Source organism: Zingiber officinale, chromosome 1B, assembly GCF_018446385.1.
Source record: "Zingiber officinale cultivar Zhangliang chromosome 1B, Zo_v1.1, whole genome shotgun sequence".
Lineage (NCBI taxonomy): Eukaryota > Viridiplantae > Streptophyta > Magnoliopsida > Zingiberales > Zingiberaceae > Zingiber > Zingiber officinale.
This window is the reverse complement of record NC_055986.1, coordinates 64,945,506-64,970,490: the sequence shown is the minus strand read 5'-3', so window position 1 is coordinate 64,970,490 and position 24,985 is coordinate 64,945,506. Positions and strand designations below refer to the sequence as shown.

Here is a 24,985-nt window from a genome sequence, read left to right as displayed (position 1 = left end):
TGGGCTTCAAAACTTAGCACGGTCGTGTGAGGTTCACACGGCCATGCAATCTTCCTTCTCTGGTACAGCTACACGGCCTCTCATCCTTACACGGCCTGGGCAACCCCCCATGGCAGGGTCGTGTAGGGTTCAAGTGTCATGGCTTCCTCCATCGCTTTGCTTGCAGATTTGGCCTCGAATATGTATCTTTCACCAGATTCGACTCCTACGTACAAAAAATACACAAAAGCAGATCTCCGAACAAAGAGAGTAAATATGCTAAAAGGAATGCTGAAAGTACGAAAATGCATAGATCAAGCATGCTCAAAGTATGTGAATGTGCGTCAAAACATGCTAATAAGTGTATACAATCTACGCACATCACACCCCCAAACTTAAACCTTTGCTTGTCCTCAAGCAAAATGCTGTAATCTAGATTCATATTCTTTACAATTCTCTCATATCCCTAATGCATTCTTCTAACTCTATCAAAAAGTTTCATTAGTAAGCATGATCATGAAAATAAGTTAAGAATGGCTCAAGCATAAGTACCCTGTGCATAGTGCAAAGACAACTCAGAACTCTTCAAGTTTCAATCTATGTCCTAGTCAAGTCATCATCAAATTTGAATTCCTAATGTTTCTAGTGATGGACAAGTAACCAATGGTAGGCACTTACTTGCCAAACACTTGGTTCATATTTCTCAATCAACCTATGGTCTCAAAGGCGTGCTCAATCTCAAGAGAAGCTAAGCAGTCATTTCCCAGTAACCCAACTCGGTCTCAAAGGGGTGACTTGCTAGATTTCACTCACGACAACTATTTTTTATATCCCTTATTCACTTTTTCCATTGCTTTTTTTTCACATTTTTTTTTCATAAGCATTTGCATTGTGCAAATCTTATTTCACAAGTGTACTTTTAGCACAAATGTTGGGATATTTTGATTTTTCCAAATGAGCTTGCATGAGTTGAGCCTCATCCAGTAACCAAAATGAAGTTTGAAAAATCACCATGGAAACCAAGTACTAAACAAACAAGATGAATCATGACTATTTCAATGATATCAACCATTCAAGCATCAAGTCAAAGTGTAGTGAAAATAAGATCTTTAAGGTCAAGCCAAAACTAAAGCTCATCTCCAAATGATACTTAGCTTATATCATGCTACCCAAGATAGAGAAAAGAGGTACATTAAGCATACTACTAGCATCATTTGGACATCATGAATCTAGATAATGAACGTGCTAACATTTTATCTTGAAGACAAGAAAGCATGTAAGTGAAGTTTTGATGTTCTCAAGATGTATGCCACAAGATTTCAAAAGATAGTCAAATGACTATCAAAATAAGCAATCAAGCAAGACAATCGAAATAGAATGCAAAACAAAAACTAAACATGCAGAAAACAAGCAAAAACTGAAAACTAGAATGCAAAAAGAAATCAGGTTTGACACCCCTCCAGACTCAAACTTTTCATCATCCTGATGAAATCAATATTGTGGAGGTGGAGGTAGATCAGGAAATTCAGGAAGAATAAAAGGGAAATAATCAATAAACCACCTTACTTCATTTCTAACAAACATATGATACTCGAACAGTTTATCAACATCATCTTGGAAAAATCTCATATAGCCTCAAAAATCTTCATTAAACTCAAAATGGGCTCTATAAGAATTCATAAATTGAGAAATCTTTTCACACAATTCCCTCTCACTTTTGAAACAATTTTACAGTTTTTTAAATTGTTCCTCTTCCATAGGTTTATTATTAGAAAGAAGATTTTCAGTCATATCTAAATCATTATGAATATTATCCAGAGTAGAGTGAAGTTCTTAGAAATTAAAGCTACGAACATCACGATTAACCAGAGGAACTCTTTTCGAAGTTGAGTTTGACAATATTTTCGAATGTTGAATTGCTAATTTCAAACACCAATTTTCCCTAACATGAATAGTAGTGAGATCATGATTGGGCAGTCTTAAAGGGAAATTGTTCTTAATAAGAAGACTATATCCATGTTCTTCACGTCTTATCATTTTTATTGCTAAACATGAATTCAAGTCTAATCTACAAGAATTATCAATCATTTCCAATTCATTTAAATCACACCCTAACACCAAAGCAATCTGAGTTAATAATCCACCCAAAACAATAGGTGTGGTAGAGTCAGATTTCCCAAGTTTCACTAAATGTTTAAGGAAGAAATAACCAGAATTAATATCAACATTCTCAACCATTGCCCATAAACAGTACAAGTCTACAAGTCTTACTAAACTCTCTTTGTCTTCTCTCCCAAATATGGTATTCTTCATGACTAGATAAACATATCTAAAAATGGGGTTAATAATGTGAAGAGCTCTAGAACTATGAGGGTTAAAATGTGATTGTTCAGAAATGTGTTGCCAAAAATGTGAATTTTCGAACTGAGGTAAAATTGTACACAAATCATTCTTGGGCAACTCATAACAAGTATTAAAATCACTCAACGTCCATTCATAATCCACATTAAACAGTCGAAAATTTAGTTTACCCCCACCCTGAACATTATCAACCGTTATGGAACTTAAAAATTCAAAAACAATTCTAGGGTAGGTAGGATATCTCATTGTCATTAAACCACTCCAACCTATTCTTTCAAACAACCGATTCAAATCATCCTTAAACCCTAATGTTACCAAAGTTTCGTCATCCATAAATTTGGTACTTACAAGGGGGCATTTACATAAAGAAGAATACCTAAAATGTTGTTCCTCACAAGAGAAGACAATACCAAAATCATTAGAAATACCTTTAAAACAAGAATTTCTCTCCTTTGTTGCAATCATCTTCTCCTTCCCTTTCCTTGTAGAAGAGGATCCCTTGATCACATTTTCCATGGTGGAAGAGATTCAAGCCTTCAAAAAGGAGAATGAGAGGAAGAAATTAGAAGTGGTGGTTGAAATCCTAGAGATAAGAAAATGAGAGAGAAGGAAGAAGAGGGAAGGGGGCGTGCGATCGTGTGCCGCCCACACCCCGTGCCCTAACCCCTTTTAAGGGTGTGGGTTGGGCCATGTATCATTACACGACCTAGTTCCTCTTTCTCTGCACGGTCGTGTCTGAGACACGACCATACTCATCTCCTTCTCGAGATGTTATACACGGTCGTGCCAATTAGCACGGCCAAATCCTTCTTCCTCTCGGTTTTCCTTGCACGGCCGTGTCTGGGACACGGCCCCAACAACCTCCTCCTCTGGAATCAGAACACGGCTGTGTCATGTTGACACGGCCCAAGTATCTCCCTTCACTGCACCATAAGCCTGACCGTGTGCAGCACACGACCATGCTCTGTTTTGCTCCAATTGACACCTCTCCTCCTTTCTAGCTCTTCCAACACTTGCATGCCCATGAAGAAGTCATGGCCAGCTCATGGAAGTAAAATTTCAACCTGAAAACAAAACAAAAACCAAGTAAAAATACTACTAATGAACAATAGAGACATGAAATGAAACTAACTAAAAAGTCAATCCGGAGGATGAGGTTCAGAAAAATACAACCTTTGTTTCTCCTCCAATTTCATACCGTGCACATATTCCTTCAACCATTGGCCATTTACCTTAATCAATCCAAGATCTTTATTCCAAATATCTACCGCTCCAAAAGGATAAACCTTTTTAACCTCGAATGGGCCTGTCCACCTTGATTTAAGCTTTCTTGGAAAAAGCTTTAGCCTTGAATTAAATAATAAAACTTGATCTCCTTCCTTGAAACTTTTGCGGAGAATGTGTTGATCATGCCATTTCTTTCTCCTTTCCTTATAAGATCTAGCATGTTCATAAGCATCTAATCTCAATTCATCAAGCTCATTCAACTGAAGCTTCCTTTTCTCCCCTGCTTCCTTGAGATTCATGTTTAGATTTGTAATTTCCCAATAAGCCTTATGTTCTAATTCTACTGGAAGATGACAAGGGTTTCCATAAACTAGCCGAAATGGAGTCACCCCAATAGGAGTCTTGTAGGCAGTACGGTATGCCCATAAGGCATCATCTAGCTTCAATGACCAGTCCTTACATGAAGTAGATACTATTTTCTCTAGTATGACTTTAATTTCACGGTGTGAGATTTCAGCTTGCCCATTAGTTTGTGGATGATATGGCGTTGCTACTTTGTGGCTCACTCCATATTTTCTAAGTAAATTCTCAAATTGTCTTTCTATAAAGTGTGATCCACCATCACTAATGACTGCCTTAGGCACACCAAACCTTGGAAAATTTTGCTTTTAAACAATTTGATGACTGTTCTCGCATCACTTGTAGGAGGGCTATAGCTTCTACCCATTTGGATACATAATCCAGTGCTACAAGGATAAACCTATTCCCATATGAAAGGGGAAATGACCCCATGAAGTCTATTCCCCTTCAAGTATGTAATTCAATGGTGTTTCATTCCTCCTAGTAATATTTCCAGTCCTCTGACATTGATCACATGATTGTACAAATCTCTTGGCATCTTTGAATAGAGTTGGCCAATAAACGCCTGCTTGAAGGATTTTTGCTACTGTTTTAGAACTCCCCAAATGTCCTCCATAAGAAGAAGAATGACAATGAAATAGGATATCCTTGACTTCTTCCTCAGGTATACATCTTTGATAAATCACATCATTGCATTTCCTATAAAGGAGGGGTTCATCCTAAATATAATTCTTCACATCTGAAAAAAACTTTTTCTTTTGCTGATTGGAGAAATTTGGGGGTAGGACTCCGCTCGCCAGGAAATTTACAAAATCTACATACCATGGTATTTTAACACTCGATAAGGCTAGAAGATGCTCATCAGGAAAAATATCATCAATAGATAAGTCAAAATCCGCATCCTTTTCCTTATTTTGCCATACTCTGGATAAATAGTCAGCCACTACATTCTCCGCTCCCTTCTTATCTCTAATCTCGAGGTTGAACTCTTGAAGCAATAAAATCCATCTGATAAGCCAAGGTTTAGCATCTTTCTTGCTTAGTAAAGATCGGATAGCGGCATGATCAATATAAACTATTACCATTGAACCCACCAGATATGATCTAAACTTATCAAATGCAAATACTACGGCTAGGAGTTCTTTTTCGGTAGTGGAATAATTCACTTGAGTTGCATCAAGTGTTTTACTTGCATAATGTATAGCATGTAGAATCTTATTTTTTCTTTGTCCTAACACTGCCCCTACTACGAAGTCACTTGCATCACACATTATCTCAAATGGAAGATTCCAATCCAGGGCTTGAATTACCGGGGATGAAGTAAGGGCACTTTTAATTTTACTAAAAGCCTCCATGCAGTCTTTGTCAAAACAAAATTCAACATCCTTGATTAGCAAATTTGTTAAGGGCTTAGCAATTTTTGAAAAGTCCTTGATAAAACGCCTATAGAATCCGGCATGCCCTAGGAAACTTCTCACTCCTTTTACATTAATCTGTGGGGGTAGTTTTCTATCACTTCTACTTTTGCTTGATCCACTTCAATCCCACGTTCTGATATTGTATGCCTCAGAACAATTCCTTCTCTAACCATGAAATGACATTTCTCCCAGTTTAACACTAAATTCGCCTTTTCACATCTTTGAAGAACTATAGAGAGATTAGATAAACAAGTGTCAAAGTCATTCCCGTATACTGAGAAATCATCCATGAATACCTCCATAATTTTCTCTATTAAATCTGAAAAAATTGTCATCATACATCTCTGGAAAGTAGCTGGAGCATTACAAAGCCCAAATGACATACGACGATAAGAAAAAGTGCCATAGGGGCATGTGAAAGTAGTCTTCTCTTGATCTTGAGGATGAATTGGAATTTGAAAAAATCCTGAATATCAATCCAAATAGCAAAAATATGAGTGCTTAGCCAATCTCTCAAGAATTTCATCAATAAAAGGTAAGAGAAAATGATCCTTTCTCATTTCTTTGTTCAACTTTCGATAATCAATACACATTCGCCACCCCGTTACTGTTCGTGTTGGAATCAGTTTATTATCCTCATTTTTGATAACAGTCATTCCCCCTTTCTTTGGGACTACGTGTATTGGACTCACTCATTCACTATCTGAAATTGGATAAATGATCCCGGCATCAAGAAGTTTGAGCACCTCCTTCTTTACTACCTCTTTTAGATTTGGGTTTAACCTCCTCTGACGCTCAATTGAATTTTTATAATCCTCTTCAAGTAAAATCCTATGCATGCAAAGGGAAGGATTAATCCCTTTTATATCATCAATAGTGTATCCAATTGCTTTGCTGTGCAGCTTTAACTCTTCAACCAACCTCTGTGTTTCAGACTCAGTTAGACTAGCATTGATTATAACTGGAAAAGTGGAATTTGGTTCGAGGAATTCATATTTTAGAGTTGATGGCAATGGCTTAAGCTCAGGTTGAGGTGATACTATCTCTGGCACAGTTAGCTCTTGCTCTATCAACTTAATCTCTTCTTCTTGGGATCCTTTCTCCAAATCTTCTTCATTTTCTAGAAAAATATCATACCCTTTCTTCTCCTCCATTGAAACTGCCTCTTCATTGAATATTTTTAAAAAAGTCTCATAACACCAAGGCAATAATACTCGAAGATCATTCTGATTCAGAGTAATTTCTTTCTCCCCATTTTCCTTTTCTTCCACTGTATTAGCCGTTAGAATTGCGTCGTTTTGTCCTGACCAATCATTAAAATTTGATGCAATCTTGCAGATTATCCCACTGGCTTCCTCTAAATTTTTCTTAAAAAAAGATCCTCCAGAGGTTATATCTAGTTGACTCTTATTTGAGAGAGAAAGCCCCTCATAGAATAAGTGCATAATCAACCATCCCTCAATACCGTGATGTGGACATAACCGTAGAAGAAATGAATATCTTTCCCAGGCTTGATGTAGCTCTTCCCCAGCAAGTTGCTTAAAATTTTGAATTTGACTTCTCAAATAAATAGTCTTCTGGGGGGGAAATTGTGACACCCGCCCTTCCCCTACTGATAGCAAGGGCAGCGCTACGCGAACATACATACATACATATGCAATCATTACAGCGGAAGAAAATTTTAAAACTTAATCATAAAAACAAACTAGGTGAACATGCCTGCATTCATGCATATAAAATTTATTTACTATTTATTACTTGAAACATGATACATGCTTGTTTAACTAGAGCATAGAGCGTACTAGATAAGAAGGAAACTAAACATATATATTGTTCTCTAGAGTTCATGATAACTAACAAGTACTTAACATTTCAAGGTTTCATGGAAACAAGGGAAAGTATAAGTTCACCTTAAGTATAAACCATCCAAACAAGTTCAAGTTAATATCATCAAAAGTAGCAAGAAAAGAAATAGTTCACATGCAAAAGCTTAAAACATATATAAGTTTTGAAGCACAAAACACAGATCTCTTCTACCATGCTACTGCCACACACATCTTTGCCCTCCCTGCTGCTCCCTTTAGTTTAACCATTCTTTACCTTTTTTTGCAGTACAAGGAAATTTAAAACTATAAGCACATAGGCTTAGTAAGATCCTTTCCTACTCACAAAAGCCATAAATCATGGAGTAGTGATATATTCATTTAACCCACATCTAGATTTACATTTCATGCTAGCATAAAGTAGTGTCATACTCATTTGGGCAAAATCATAAACATAGCATATGAGAGCATAAACATAAGGTAGTAGCATGTTCATCTAGGTATCATAGACATATCTCAAGAGAGCATCTTCCTAAAGCATAATAATCATATAGAATGAAATAAGTATATGCAAGATGTTCTTTTGAGAAACATGTATCAAAATCATATAGCATGAAATAAGTATATGCAAGATGTTCTTTTGAAAGCATATATCATATAGGTACTTAAATATAAATCTCAATATGAGGGCCCGACATTGTACCACATACATGAATTGCGCGCATTCTAAATAAATCCGAGGTAGCTAATCTCGAACCTACTAGGAACTAGGCCCGTACTTCGACCTAGGGGCAACTTAGGAGCCCATCCCATGGACCATTCTTAGGGTCCGGTACAAGCCATACAAAAGTAAAATAACATATCATGTTTCTTGTCATATCATGAAGAGTGCTCTTAGTCCCAACTTATAGGGAAGCATCTCTTAGGTATTTCATCATACATAAGCCTTTCATAAGCATAACATGGTGACATAAAGTTCACATATCACATAGCATATCATGAAGAGTCATTATCATGCATAGTTGGGGGTTTTGATCTTTCTACCAACCCTAACTCATATCTTGGCCGTAACTTGCATGGAACATGATCTTACATCTTAAGCAACTTTAAACAAGGAAAGCATCCTACTAGCAATCACATAATACATAGTATATCATGGGAGAAAACATAACAATTCTAGTTGGAGTTAAAATTCCCTAATCCATTCCATTTCCTTCTTGGCCGAAACTTACAAAAGGTATAGTCCTAGGTTTTAAGCAACATGAAGCATGGAAACCTTAAACTAACAACATATAATGGATTATACACCATGAGGAATCATAAGCAAACATAGTTTAGGTTTAAAAAAAGAACTTTCTCTAATCCTTTTTATTTCTTCTTGGCCGAAACGTAAAGGAGCAAATCCTAGGTTTTTGAGCAACATTAAACATGGAAACTTTAAACCAATTCACATAGCATAGCATAACATGTGAGACTTTTTGCAACATGGGTGAGTTTCTAACAAATTTCTAGTTTTGGCCGAACATATAAAGCATGATTCTAGGTTTCATCTAAACAACTTTAAGCATGAAACTCTAAACTAATATCATACAATACATGACATAGCAATTAAGACCTTTATAAAGTATAGATGAGTTTCTAACCCTAACTTCAAGTCTTGGACGAACCTCTAAAGCATGGTTTCTAGGTTTCATTTAACAATCTTTAAGCATGAAGCTCTAAACTAATATCATAGAATACATGGCATAGCAAATAAGATTTTTAGCAAACATAGATGAGTTTCTAACCCTAACTTCAAGTCTTGGCCGAACCTCTAAAGCATGGTTCTAGGTTTCATTTAAAAATATTTAAGCATGAAGCTCTAAACTAATATCATAGAATACATGGCATAGCAAATAAGACTTTTAGCAAACATAGATGAGTTTCTAACCCTAACATCAAGTCTTGGCCGAAACTCCAAAGCATGGTTTCTAGGTTTCATTTAACAATCTTTAAGCATGAAGCTCTAAACTAATATCATAGAATACATGGTATAGCAAATAAGTTTTTAGCAAACATAGATGAGTTTCTAACCCTAACATCAAGTCTTGGCCGAAACTCTAAAGCATGGTTCTAGGTTTCATTTAAAAATCTTTATGCATGAAGTTCTATCACATAATAGCTTACACAACATGAGGAAACATAAGCAAGCATGGTTAACATTTTTAACTCTCCTCAACCCTTGTTTCATGTCTTGGCCGAACTTACAAAACCTAATCCTAGGTTTTAAGCATGGAGCTCTATCACATAGTGGTTTACACATCATGAGAAAACATAATCAAGCATGGTTAACATTTTTAACTCTCCTCAACCCTTGTTTCATGTCTTGGCCGAACTTACAAAACCTAATCCTAGGTTTTAAGCATGGAGCTCTATCACATAGTGATTTACACATCATGAGAAAACATAATCAAGCATGGTTAACATTTTTAACTCTCCTCAACCCTTGTTTCATGTCTTGGCCGAACTTACAAAACCTAACCCTAGGTTTTAAGCAACATAAAAACATGGAAAAACACACGAAAACCACTTGTACTATAGGTGAGGGAGATACTTAAATCCTCTTGCTTGGTTTACTAAGAAAATACCCTTTGTGAAGAAGAAGAAGAAAGCTTTTGCTTCTAGAATTCCCTTTTGCTTATCTTGCTTGTAAGGGGAAGTAGGTTTTAAGGACTTCCCTTTGTGAAGTTTTCCTAGGAAGAAAACCTTTAGCTTGAATTCGGAAATGGGAGAGGGGAAGCTTGGAGTTTCGGTGGAGGAAGAAGAAGGAGGAAGGAGAGAAAACCAATTTCCCTTGCCCTCTTATTCCTTCTTATCCTAAATGAAAGGAAGAGGGAGGAATGAACTTTTCTTTCCTTTACCTTTTTATTTCTATTTATTCTAAATAAAAGGAAGAAAGGGGAAGAACACAACTTGTCATTCTCTTGCTCTCTCTTCATCACTCTCATTATTCTTGGTGAAAGAAAAAGGTGTCTCATTACCTTCCTTACCTTTAGCCACAAATTCCCTTTCCTTTCTAACAACACTTCCTCTTGGGCTATTGGTTATTCCATACCACTTAAATCTTATCATTTGGTAAGAGGTTCAAGGTTCAAGCCTTGACCACTCTTCTTTTTTTTTTCTTTTCTTTTTTTGGTTATATTTTCTCTTATTCTTAAAAGAAATTCATATGAAATTACTGGGCGTTACAGAAATACCTGCCCAAGAATCTCTGCTCTAATTCATCCAAGGTTTTGATACTTTGAGATTTCAGGGAATTATACCATCTCTTTGCAACACCTTTCAGACTAAAAGGAAAAACCAATAGTTGTATAATATCAGATGGAACATCCTCATATTTCAAAGTATAACAGTATCTATAAAATTCCATGAGATGTGAGTAAGGGTCCTCAATCTCTAGGCCCCCAAACTGGACTTTTTGAACCATTGAAATGAAGGAAGGAAAATTTCTTGCTTGAATTTCAGGGTAAACAACTGGTCCTAGTCCCTTGGCAGACCTTGGGGCTCCATAATCTCCTAATGACCAGAAAATCATTTTTGGTGTGCAAAAGAAAAGAGGAACAGGAGATACAAGTTACAGTTACCGAATTCAGAAAGAATTAGGAAGGTCATGAAGGAATTGTGAAAACAGAGATATGTTCACGAAAGAAAGAGAAAGAAGAAGAGTAAATCAAAAGAAAACATAGAAAAGTTAGACAAAGAATGTAAGAATAAAAAATGCAGAATTAGAATTACAACAGAAAGAAATTGACAAGAATGTTATACAAGAAATGAAAAACTTATAAAAACAGAATTCTAACAATTAGTTACAACTATGCAAATGAAAAGAAAAGTTACGTCTAGTCTAACTCAATTGATAATTCCTAATGTTATAGCGCAGTCCCCGGCAACGACGCCAAAAACTTGTTGTCTCTCCGCAAGTGTATGGAAATGTCGCAAGTAATATAAAAGATTATCGTATCCACAAGGACTGGAATAAGCACTAAGAATGTCTCAAAGCAAATTAGCTAGACAACAAATCAATGGATTAACAAAGTCTAAGTGTAACTATGAAAAGTAAACAAAAGAATGAAAGAATAGGCAACAAGAATAAAGGCAATGATAAGGGATATTCTAGGAGTTTTGGTTTCTTTATAAGGTTCTTTAATGTAAATGATCTACCAAATCCTTTTTCTCAATTGTCCATCATTTGTAGAAGGTTGTCGGTTCTCTCTTGCAATAGAGAACCGACCTAGGACTAAAATCTATACCTAGATTGATTAATTAGGAATGAATCTATGTTGTCCTTACATGTGCTTGCCTGTCACGAGCGTCCCTCGAAAAATCAATATAAGAATCCATCACTCATCAACCCATCAAGATATAAGGATTAATGCATAAATCTATCCTACCCTCTTGAAATACCTAATTTCTCCTTCAAGATAATCCCTCAAACATCCTTACACGGGCATGTTCTTGTCACGAAGATCCCTTGGAAAATCGAATAAAGAATTACCTCTACAAGATCCACAAGATATCCAAACATTCAATCAAGCTTGGTAATTAGGCACAATCACAACATTTCACACATGATCAAATAGATACAAAACAGGAAAAAATCATAGAAATGGGAAATTGGCATATCCACAAGCGTTTTACATCAAGAATTCCTTACAAATACTCCCTCCATCCTAGAACAAGATATCTACTCCATGAATCGAAGAAAGAACCCGAAAGAAACAAAGATTATAAGCATTTCTAATCCCTCAAATGCATGAAAGGAGAGAAAGAAAACTTATCTACAGAGAAGAATAGTCTTCGGATCCAATCCCTCGATCTTGGAGTCGAATCGGTGAAGATCCTCCCTAGAATCGCCGGAAAATCCCTCCAAGATGGGGGGAAATAGCCCAAATCTTCCTTTCTCCCAAAGGGGTGAAGATCCCCTTTCAAATCTTGAAGGAGACCTTATATAGAAGAGGGGTTTGGGCGCCACACGGCCCCGAGGCATGGCCGTGTGAGATTCACACGACCTGCTCCACTCTCTTCTCTGATACCCTCACACGGCCGTGTGAGGTACACGACCATGGCTTGCCTCTATCAACGCCCCCTTTGCACGGTCGTGTAGATCCACACGGCATGCACTACCTTCACCTCTGGAAACCTAGCACGACCATGTGATGCACACAGCCAAAACTCTCCTGCTCTCTGAAAACCTCACACGACCATGTAGCGCACACGGCTGAGGCTTCTCCTATCTCTGGAAAACTGACATGGTCGTGTGGTGTACAAGTCCCAAGCTTCCTTGGGCTTCAAAACTTGGCACGGCCGTGTGAGGTTCACACGGCCATGCCATCTTCCTTCTCTGGTGCAGCTACATGGCCTCTCATCCTTACACGACCTGGGCAACCCCCCATGGCAGGGCTGTGTAGGGTTCAAGTGTCATGGCTTCCTCCATTGCTTTGCTTGTAGATTTGGCCTCGAACATGCATCTTTCACCAGATTTGACTCCTGCGTACAAAAAATACACAAAAATAGATCTCTGAACAAAGAGAGTAAATATGATAAAAAGGAAAGCTGAAAGTACGAAAATGCATAGATCAAGCATGCTCAAAGTATGTGAATGTGCGTCAAAACATGCTAATAAGTGTATACAATCTATGCACATCAATTATATGTGGAGAGATGCTTCAACTTCCGCTTAGTATAAAAGGTAATGGAAGAGATGAAAACCTAGCTTTTTATCTTCTTTTTCTCCTCTCTAGCCGAATCCTCCCTTTTCCCTTGGTGGTTACGACCAAGATCTAGGACTAGGGTTTCCAAATATCTAAGTTCTTCAATGGAAGGATCTAGGAGAAGAGATTTCACAAGGATTAGGATGCACGTGAAGGGCATCTTGGAGATCAAGGCATACAAGAGAGGGTTGATCTTCCCTACACCTTATAATAGTAAGATCTAGCGAAAGGATGTAAGTACTACTCACCTGCAGTATAAGTTACTTCGATTATGCATGTATGAACCTTTTTGTTGTAGGTTGGTACAGTTGTATGCATGATTAAGAAATATACATGTTAAAGAAGATGTAAGCCATGATATGTAAAATGCCCCTAAGTTTTGGGATTAAGAGCATGGTTAGCATATCTTGAATTGCTTCCCATTTAGTTTGGGACTAAGAAGCATATTCAAGTGCCCTAAAATGCTTCCCTATAAGTGTGGGGGATTAAGCGCACATAAGGTTCTTGTTTAAATGACAAGTAAGTGCAAAGTATAATAAAGCAATATTAAAAAGAAAGTATGTCACGCCCCAGGTAGTCCCTGTCCGAAGAAATTTCGGCAGCATCTCCCCTGTACGGGTGACAATATGAATCTCAGTATACATATATCTATACCTCGGCCACACTCGGCCGGAACAATACACACAAATAGTAAACAATCCACGCAGTTATATTCAACATTTCTACACAGATATAATATGAACAATCCACGCAGTTATATAAAGAAAAGATGATATAGAAATCAACGAAGATATACGTACACATCCTACTCCACTACAACGAAGAAACGAAATCCACGAAGTAATGAAATATTCGCAGCGGAAAACAAAGTAGCAAACCCGAATGTTCGATATAAAGTCCACAATACACACCCACATCACAAGTATACGTATAAAAGCGAATACAGAAAACGATATCTCGAAATCCTCGCGGCAAAGGGGCTAGCGACTGGAATCTCCCCGACGGCCTCAACCTGAAATGGTAATAAAACGGGGTGAGTTCAATGAACTCAGCAGGTAAACCAATAGACATGTACAGCAATATATATCCACCAGTAATAACCTAAGGTACAGTCTCCTAAACCATAGAATCAATAGTATAGTTCTCTAACCATACAACCTACGGTATAGTACACTAAACCATAGAGCCTATAGTACAGTTTTGTAACAGTACAACCTACGGTACAGTCTCCTAACAGTATAACAGATATGCATAGCTGAAATAAACTGTAATAACCAGCAATAGGCATAAAGTACAGTCTATAGCAAGAAAAATAAGAAAATGCATAACTGAAATAAACTGTACTCACCTGCGAGGCTTGTGCAACTGACTGTAAACATACACAGATAAAGATAGTCAGAGCAAAAGCATATAACCTGTATGCATGTCAATCATATGCAATCACCAAAATGCATCAATCATAATTAATGCAATCTGTGCACATGATGCAAATGACATGGTCACCCCTGACGCCAGTCAGAATCTCACACACAATGGTGAGACCGCGTGGGTAGGGCTGTGACACCGTGCACTCTGTCATCACTACCCCTGAAGAGTGACCGAGTGGACGGGATGCACCGGAGTACATCTATCCTCCAACCTCACTATAGGAGGGAGCGCCATGCTCTCATCTCCCGGTACACAATGACGGGGAGGGACCCCGGTGTGCTACCACGCTGCCTATCACACTACCCATGAGTGGAGCCTCCAGCGGAGCACCACCGGGCAACCTACACACCCTGTGTGCTGTGCCACTACCCATGCAGTGGTCACGTGGTGCGCAGGTCAATGTAGTCGGCCGACGAGCTCAACAATAATGGAGTCATCAATCGCCCAGCATGCAATCATGTGATATGGTGCATGCGGCTACAATATGTCATACCTGAACATATCTTCCATATGTGTAGATGCAAAACAGACAAACACATATATAACGATGATAATAAATAGCAATGCAAATCAACAACATATAACAAGTATCTCCAGCAACTAATCAAGTGTAGATAAGCATCATAAATATCCATCTCTATCAACACACGTACACATGGTAAGTGGTAAAGGTATACTAGATGAAAGTATAGCAGATAACAGTAGCAACATGTATCAGGTATCAACTAAGCTAAATCCAGGAAAGTACTAACTACCAACACTAGTAAGTATATATAAACTGCACATATCATAAGACACTATCAAAAGATAAGTCAAAGGGTACCCGCCTCAAATAGAAGGTACAATCACGCCAAAGCCAACGTCGAGACGCCTGTCTCGAATCAGAGTCCTGTGTCAAACAATATATATATTTTATTTAGCTAAATCCAAATGAATAGCTAAATAAAATCCCTAAAACTAAATTAGGGCAAAACCCTAATCACACAACCTTATCCTATCTAATTAAATCTAACGGTCAATTAGGATTAGTTATCAAATCCCTAATCTCCCATTAGATTAGAAATCCAACGGTTGACTAGGGTTAATTACCTTAACCCTAATCATTCCATTAAACTAATTCTAAACTAAATAATTCTACACATAAACAACTAATTATAACCCTAATTCCAATCTACATCTGTTCATGGAATCAAATCATATCTAAAACAAAGAACAAAACCTATACACCTTACCTTGATCAAGCTGCTTTAGATTGCTGAAACCAAGCAATCTGCTAAATGAGGTTGCTGCCAAAACTAGAAATGCTGCTGGACACCAAAATTACCTTCACAAATCCTCACTCGATTCACCTCACTGGATAGGTTGCTGCCGGACGTGAGATGAGTAGCTATGGAAACAAGGTACACCATAAACAGAACAGCAAGGTGCTTGATTCCACTCCACAATTCGGATCAAGATGGAATCAAGCAGTAAGACTACTGATCAAGCATCAACCCCTCTAGTCTTTGCCCTACAGCCCAAACACAACTCACTAATCAGAACAAACTCCACCTCATCTCATTGGATCGGATCAAGTGAAGGGATCAAACAATGGAAATCACAGATCAATCAACACCTTAATCTTACCTCAATCGATTGTCTCCAAAAGGTGTCGCTCGATTAGATTCTGCACACCAGGGACTTCTCTGACCTTCAATCAACAAGAACAAGGAAGAAATCCATGACCTAACCTGAGATCGCCAACCATCAGCAAGAAGGCGAGCAAGAACCGGAGAAGAAGACTCGAACTAGGGCACAAATCAAAGAAATAGAAGGAATAAGGTTCGATGGCTTACCCTTGAAGCCCTAATTGCTCTTCCACATTGGCGACCGAGTGGATCTCGCTCGATTCAATGGCCTCAGTGATCGGCGCAAGAAGACGCGCATGTCTGCAGCCCGGAGATGAAAGGCGTCGGCCGGATCTGCGCTCAATCCAGCAGCTTCCTCCTCAAGTGACACCAACGATCGCCGGAGCTGGAGCCCTAATCCTGTCGGCGTCGGCGTCGACTGTCCGCAAGAGAGAACAGAGAGAAGGGAGGGGAGATCGGGAAAAAGGAGGAAGAGGGCTCGATTCGGGAAACGGCGTTTGGTTGAGGAAATAAAAAGGAATTTATAATTAAACCTTTTCCTCACCTAAATGGGTATCCCAAACAGGCTTTATCCGTACCTGTTAATTGATCCCCTCAAAACCCGTCTTAAGAGCTCCGAAAAATTCCTAGAAAATTTATAAAAATTCCAGAAAAATTCTATAAGGCTATTTTCCAAATAACCCTATTAATTAAATTTTTCGAGATCTCACATCCTCCCCTACTAATAAAAATTTGGTCCCCAAATTTCGCTATAACCAACAGCAAACACTAGAATATAACCAAACAGTATAAATGCTGAAAGGAACTCTAACCCACATACCTCAAGTAAAAAGATGAGGGTATCGAGCTCGGATCGTATCCTCCAGCTCCCAAGTAGCCTCCTCGTCAGAATGATGCTGCCATCCGACTTTAACCAGCCGGACAATCTTGTTCCGTAGCTGACGCTCTCTGTGGTCCAGAATCCGCACCGGAACCTCCTCGTAAGTAACGTCAGGCTGAATGAGAACTGATATATCTGACAGAACATGTGCCGGATCGGATACGTATCTCCTCAGCATAGATACATGGAATACATTGTGAATGCTAGCTAGAGATGGTGGTAGCGCTAGACGGTAAGCTACTGCTCCAATCCTCTCCAAGATCTGGAATGGCCCAATATATAGTGGAGTTAACTTACCTTGAATACCAAATCTCTTCTCCCCTTTCGTGGGTGAAACTCTCAAAAATACATGATCACCAATAAGGAACTCTAGGGGTCTCCGTCGCCGATCAGCATAACTCTTCTGACGGTCCTGAGTCTCCGACATCCTCCGTCTGATACTACGAACTAACTCTGCCTCCTGCTGAGCTCTCTGAGGTCCTACCAACTGGGCTTCCCCAACCTCTTCCCGGAGGGTGGGTGTCCGACAAGACCTACCATACAACGCCTCAAACGGTGCCATCTAGATAGCTGAATGATAGCTTTTGTTGTAGGCGAACTCCACTAATGGCAGGTGGTCCTCCCAACTGCCTCCGAAGTCCATGACACAAGACCTCAGCAAGTCCTCCAATGTCTGAATAGTCCGCTCTGACTGTCCATCTGTCTGCGGATGGAATGCCGTACTGAAACGAAGCTGTGTGCCCAAGGCCTGCTGCAGACTCTGCCAGAATCGGGACATGAACCGTGGGTCTCTATCAGATATAATGCTCAACGGAACTCCATGCAATCTGATAATCTCTCGACTATATAACTCAGCTATTCGATCCAGAGAATCAGTCTTCCGGATTGCTAAAAAGTGTACGGATTTGGTTAATCGGTCAACGATTACCCAAATCGCATCATGGCCTCGTCGAGTCCTAGGCAATCCTACCACAAAATCCATAGTAATATGCTCCCACTTCCACTCTGGAATAGGGATCCTCTGAAGTAATCCAGCAGGTCTCTGGTGCTCGGCCTTCACCTGCTGACAGACAAGACATCTAGCTACAAAATCTGCAATGTCTTTCTTCATACCGTTCCAACAATAGGAACGCCTCAAATCACGGTACATACGGGTCCCAACTGGGTGGATAGAAAATCTAGAACGATGAGCCTCCTGAAGTAACTCCTCCATGACCGGGTGAGACTGAGGCACACACAATCTGCCTCGGAAATAAACAATACCCTCGTCATCTCGTGTAAACTCGGTCTGCTGTCCGGAAGCTATCTGGCTGCTAATGAACTGTAAATGCTGATCTCCGGCCTAGGCCTCTCGAATCCTCATCCTGATAGACGACTGAGCAACCATGGTACAATAATACCCTGCTCTGTCCATCCCTGCTCCTCGAGGCCCAACTCGGAGAATCCCTGAATCAAGTCCGTGACTAAAACTCGGTGACAAGCTAAAGTCCCTCTGGACTTCCTGCTAAGTGCATCAGCAACCACATTAGCTTTACCCGGATAGTAGCTAATAGTACAATCATATTCCTTCAGGAACTCCATCCATCTCCTCTGTCGGAGATTGAGTTCCTTCTGTGTGAAAATATATTTGAGACTCTTATGATCAGTAAGAATCTCAAAAGTAATACCATAAAGATGATGTCACCAAATCTTCAAAGCAAAGATAATAGCGGCTAGCTCTAAATCATGTACTGGGTAGTTCTTCTCATACTCCTTCAACTGACGAGAAGCATAAGAGACTACCCTACCGTGCTGCATCAATACAGCGCCCAAGCCCTGAAGAGATGCGGCTGTGTAAAGTACAAATCCGTCATCACCAAAAGGTAAAAACCAAAATTGGTGCTGATACTAATCTCCGCTTCAGCTCCTGGAAGCTGGTCTCGCAAGCCTCTGACTACGTGAACTTCACGTCTTTCCTAGTCAGGCGTGTCAACGGCATAGCAATGCTGGAGAAACCCTCAACGAATCGTCGGTAATATCCAGCCAATCCCAAGAAACTGCTGATCTCCTGGACTGACTTTGGCTGCACCCAGCTGGTGATAGTCTCGATCTTCTGAGGACCTACTGAAATACCTCGGCTAGAAACCACATGTCCTAGAAAACCAACTGTGGAAAGCCAAAATGCACACTTGCTGAACTTCGCATACAGATGATGTCGTCGAAGAGTCTCCAAGACTATGCGAAGGTGCTGCGCATGTTCCTCCTCGGAACATGAATAGATCAATATATCATCGATAAACACAATAACAAACTGATCTAAGTACTCCAGAAAGATACGGTTCATCAGATCCATGAATACTGCAGGAGCATTGGTAAGCCCAACCGACATTACCAAAAACTCATAATGTCCGTATCTGATGCGAAATGCTGTCTTCTGAATATCAGAATCTCTAACTCTCAGCTGATGATATCCAGACCACAGATCAATCTTAGAATACACTGATGTACCTCTAAACTGATCAAATAAATTCTCGATCCGTGGCAAGGGGTACTTATTTCTGATAGTCACTACATTCAGCTGCCTATAATCGATGCACAACCTCAGAGTACCATCCTTCTTCTTGACGAATAGTACTGGAGAACACTAAGGTGGAATACCATGGGTTTCTCCACAAGGACACCGGAATGCTCCTGCCCGTGTATACCATATCCAGCTGCTACAAGGGGAGCTGTCCTCTGCGGAAGGTGCGAAGATTGGGCTCTCGGCCCTCCTCGCTGAGTCCTGGACTGACCAGACTGTCCTCCCGGAACAGAAACTACGGAAGCTACATGCTGAGCCTTCAGCGAACAGTCTCGGCTCAAATGCCAAGGCAGTTTGCATTAATAGCCAACTGACTGTCCCACGAGTGCATGCAGAGATGATGTGATCTCGGGATCCGCATCTGGTGCAGTAAGAGTCACCAGTGGACTGCTTCCGATTTTGCTGAGCAGACCGGGAAGGTCCAGATGAAGATCGTCCTGACTTCTAGGGTCGGCCAGATGACCCAGAAGTACTCTGACCCGTCTGAGGGCGACTGCTCTACTGCTATCCAGTAGTCTGTGGATGTTGAATCTGTCCCGCAGTTCGATCAGTCTGCTTCCTCTCCTTATCAGCATTTACTCTTTGATGAGTAGACTCAATCATGAGAGCTCTATCCAGTGTCTTGGTGTATGATGAAGTACTAAAACCAGAAATCTTCAGCTGAAGATGCTCGTCCAGTCCCTGGACAAACTGAAGCATACGAGATCTGTCATCGGCAACTAACTCAGGACAGAACCTGGCCAACCGATTAAATTCAGCATTATACTCCATCACTGAGCGGTTATTCTGCCGCAGACTAAGAAAATCCTGCCGAAGAGTCATCTGATATGCTCGGGGAAAATACTGACTCTCGAATGCCTCCCTAAATCTCGTATATATAACATGCTGCTCGCCTATAATCGAGCGCTGTGTGTCCCACTAGATCTCTGCCCCATCTCGTAAGTGGTAAGCAGCCAGCTCAGCCTTCTCCCACTCGGAGCAGGCCATGTAAAAGAATGTCCGCTCCATAGACTCTATCCAAGATTGAGCCACGCTCGGATCAGTCTCCCCGCGAAATAGCGTGAATTGGCTTTTCACCAACTCCGCCAAGGCTGGGATCCATGCTCGTGCCACAACCATATCCGTAGATATCGCTGCGGTACTGGGCAGAATCACTGGGGTTGATCTTATGGGTGGTACTGATGGATAGGTTGGAAGAGGTACCACTGGTGCTGCCACATAAACAGGGTAGGAACCACTAGTGGAACTACAGAGTAGGCATAAGTAGGGACGACTAAAGGTACGATGGGCGGTACCGGGTAAGATGTAACCGATACTCCTAGTGCAGGTACCGAGTATGTAGTTACCAGCACAGATGTCTGTGGTGGTACCGGGTACGCAGTAGGCACGGCTAGAGAAGGTGCCGAGTACCCTGTAGGTACTACTGGCGGTACATGCGAGGTAGGTACCTCTGAAGTCGGAACCGTCAGGATCTGACAGTCTAACGTGGTCACAATACCCTGAGGAGTCTATCCCTGACGGACAGGCTCAACCCTAACAGAACTCTCTGGAGACTCTGTCTCTAGAGAATCGATCGCCCTCGTACGTGTGCGACCACGTTTAAGTTCTAAAACACGTATCATATATGTAAAAAAATGTTATCCAGATATCACTACAGGTATAAAAACTATAAAATTACCTGATTTACCTATTGCCGTCTGGAGATGTCCTGTCGCTGCATAGCCCCCAAATAGATCCAATAAAACCTCGTCAAAATGCCTCGGAATTCCGAAACGAGAAAATCGACGAAAATCCGTACAATCCGAAAATATCCAGGTACGCTCACAAACTCCGGAACACAAAAATCCGAATCGGAGCCTGGCTCTGATACCAAATAAATTGGTATCAGATAAAATCCCGAAAATCCAGAATACCTAGCAAGTCTCGTGACCTGCTCTGATACCAAAAAATTGGTATCAGATAAACCTCGAAAATCAAAAACGGAGAGCAAATATCGTGTACCTTGCTCTGATACCAAATAAATTGTCACGCCCCAGGTAGTCCCTGTCCGAAGAAATTTCGGCAGCATCTCCCCTGTACGGGTGACAATATGAATCTCAGTATACATATATCTATACCTCGGCCACACTCGGCCGGAACAATACACACAAATAGTAAACAATCCACGCAGTTATATTCAACATTTCTACACAGATATAATATGAACAATCCACGCAGTTATATAAAGAAAAGATGATATAGAAATCAACGAAGATATACGTACACATCCTACTCCACTACAACGAAGAAACGAAATCCACGAAGTAATGAAATATTCGCAGCGGAAAACAAAGTAGCAAACCCGAATGTTCGATATAAAGTCCACAATACACACCCACATCACAAGTATACGTATAAAAGCGAATACAGAAAACGATATCTCGAAATCCTCGCGGCAAAGAGCTAGCGACTGGAATCTCCCCGACGGCCTCAACCTGAAATGGTAATAAAACGGGGTGAGTTCAATGAACTCAGCAGGTAAACCAATAGACATGTACAACAATATATATCCACCAGTAATAACATAAGGTACAGTCTCCTAAACCATAGAATCAATAGTATAGTTCTCTAACCATACAACCTACGGTATAGTACACTAAACCATAGAGCCTACAGTACAGTTTTCTAACAGTACAACCTACGGTACAGTCTCCTAACAGTATAACAGATATGCATAGCTGAAATAAACTGTAATAACCAGCAATAGGCATAAAGTACAGTCTATAGCAAGAAAAATAAGAAAATGCATAACTGAAATAAACTGTACTCACCTGCGAGGCTTGTGTAACTGACTGTAAACATACACAGATAAAGATAGTCAGAGCAAAAGCATATAACCTGTATGCATGTCAATCATATGCAATCACCAAAATGCATCAATCATAATTAATGCAATCTGTGCACATGATGCAAATGACATGGTCACCCCTGACGCCAGTCAGAATCTCACACACAATGGTGAGACCGCGTGGGTAGGGCTGTGACACCGTGCACTCTGTCATCACTACCCCTGAAGAGTGACCGAGTGGACGGGATGCACCGGAGTACACCTATCCTCCAACCTCACTATAGGAGGGAGCGCCATGCTCTCATCTCCCGGTACACAATGACGGGGAGGGACCCCGGTGTGCTACCACGCTGCCTATCACACTACCCATGAGTGGAGCCTCCAGCGGAGCACCACCGGGCAACCTACACACCCTGTGGGTTGTGCCACTACCCATGCAGTGGTCACATGGTGCGCAGGTCAATGTAGTCGGCCGACGAGCTCAACAATAATGGAGTCATCAATCGCCCAGCATGCAATCATGCGATATGGTGCATGCGGCTACAATATGTCATACCTGAACATATCCTCCATATGTGTAGATGCCAAACAGACAAACACATATATAACGATGATAATAAATAGCAATGCAAATCAACAACATATAACAAGTATCTCCAGCAACTAATCAAGTGTAGATAAGCATCATAAATATCCATCTCTATCAACACACGTACACATGGTAAGTGGTAAAGGTATACTAGATGAAAGTATAGCAGATAACAGTAGCAACATGTATCAGGTATCAACTAAGCTAAATCCAGGAAAGTACTAACTACCAACACTAGTAAGTATATATAAACTGCACATATCATAAGACACTATCAAAAGATAAGTCAAAGGGTACCCGCCTCAAATAGAAGGTACAATCACGCCAAAGCCAACGTCGAGACGCCTGTCTCGAATCAGAGTCCTGTGTCAAACAATATATATATTTTATTTAGCTAAATCCAAATGAATAGATAAATAAAATCCCTAAAACTAAATTAGGGCAAAACCCTAATCACACAACCTTATCCTATCTAATTAAATCTAACGGTCAATTAGGATTAGTTATCAAATCCCTAATCTCCCATTAGATTAGAAATCCAACGGTTGACTAGGGTTAATTACCTTAACCCTAATCATTCCATTAAACTAATTCTAAACTAAATAATTCTACACATAAATAACTAAGTATAACCCTAATTCCAATCTACATCTGTTCATGGAATCAAATCATATCTAAAACAAAGAACAAAACCTATACACCTTACCTTGATCAAGCTGCTGTAGATTGCTGAAACCAAGCAATCTGCTAAATGAGGTTGCTGCCAAAACTAGAAATGCTGCTGGACACCAAAATTACCTTCACAAATCCTCACTCGATTCACCTCACTGGATAGGTTGCTGCCGGACGTGAGATGAGTAGCTATGGAAACAAGGTACACCATAAACAGAATAGCAAGGTGCTTGATTCCACTCCACAATTCGGATCAAGAAGGAATCAAGCAGTAAGACTACTGATCAAGCATCAACCCCTCTAGTCTTTGCCCTACAGCCCAAACACAACTCACTAATCAGAACAAACTCCACCTCATCTCATTGGATCAGATCAAGTGAAGGGATCAAACAATGGAAATCACAGATCAATCAACACCTTAATCTTACCTCAATCGATTGTCTCCAAAAGGTGTCGCTCGATTAGATTCTGCACACCAGGGACTTCTCTGACCTTCAATCAACAAGAACAAGGAAGAAATCCATGACCTAACCTGAGATCGCCAACCATCAGCAAGAAGGCGAGCAAGAACCGGAGAAGAAGACTCGAACTAGGGCACAAATCAAAGAAATAGAAGGAATAAGGTTCGATGGCTTACCCTTGAAGCCCTAATTGCTCTTCCACATTGGCGACCGAGTGGATCTCGCTCGATTCAATGGCCTCAGTGATCGGCGCAAGAAGACGCGCATGTCTGCAGCCCGGAGATGAAAGGCGTCGGCCGGATCTGCGCTCAATCCAGCAGCTTCCTCCTCAAGTGACACCAACGATCGCCGGAGCTGGAGCCCTAATCCTGTCGGCGTCGGCGTCGACTGTCCGCAAGAGAGAACAGAGAGAAGGGAGGGGAGATCGGGAAAAAGGAGGAAGAGGGCTCGATTCGGGAAACGGCATTTGGTTGAGGAAATAAAAAGGAATTTATAATTAAACTTTTTCCTCACCTAAATGGGTATCCCAAACAGGCTTTATCCGTACCTGTTAATTGATCCCCTCAAAACCCGTCTTAAGAGCTCCGAAAAATTCCTAGAAAATTTCTAAAAATTTCGGAAAAATTCTATAAGGCTATTTTCCAAATAACCCTATTAATTAAATTTTCCGAGATCTCACAAAGTATTTTACTTTAGAAGGCATGTACTGGACACAAGGTCCATGGGTGAGCTCCTAGATCTCCCCTAGGCCCCTAGATCGCCTAGTAGTACCTTAATGGGTTCGGGATTAGCTATCTCGGATCTTATTAAGGATGCGCGCAAAGTGGTACAATGTCGGGCGCAAAGCAAGTTGTTTACTATTTTCACTAATTATGCAATATAAAGTTTTCAAACATCATGGTTTGTCTTAGTGAAAATTTTCCTAAGGTTGAGAACTTGAGTTATAAAGTGCAGCATTGATGAATTTAATAATATGCCAAGATTCCTGTTTTCATTTCATTACTAGCATGGTTTTAGGTTGA

General features: G+C 40.3%; 2 long non-coding RNA genes across 2 annotated transcripts; both read right to left on the bottom strand.

Moving 5' to 3' along the window:
• Positions 1–15,606: 15,606 nt before the first annotated feature.
• LOC121969864 lies at positions 15,607–16,454 on the bottom strand. The gene is made up of 3 exons (XR_006108692.1): positions 16,182–16,454; positions 15,973–16,076; positions 15,607–15,856 (listed from the first exon to the last, which is right to left on the bottom strand). It is a non-coding gene; the product is annotated as an uncharacterized LOC121969864 (long non-coding RNA).
• A 7,051-nt stretch (positions 16,455–23,505) lies between these two features.
• On the bottom strand, positions 23,506–24,412 carry LOC121969813. Its single transcript, XR_006108677.1, has 3 exons — positions 24,140–24,412; positions 23,931–24,034; positions 23,506–23,814 (listed from the first exon to the last, which is right to left on the bottom strand). It is a non-coding gene; the product is annotated as an uncharacterized LOC121969813 (long non-coding RNA).
• Positions 24,413–24,985: the final 573 nt, after the last annotated feature.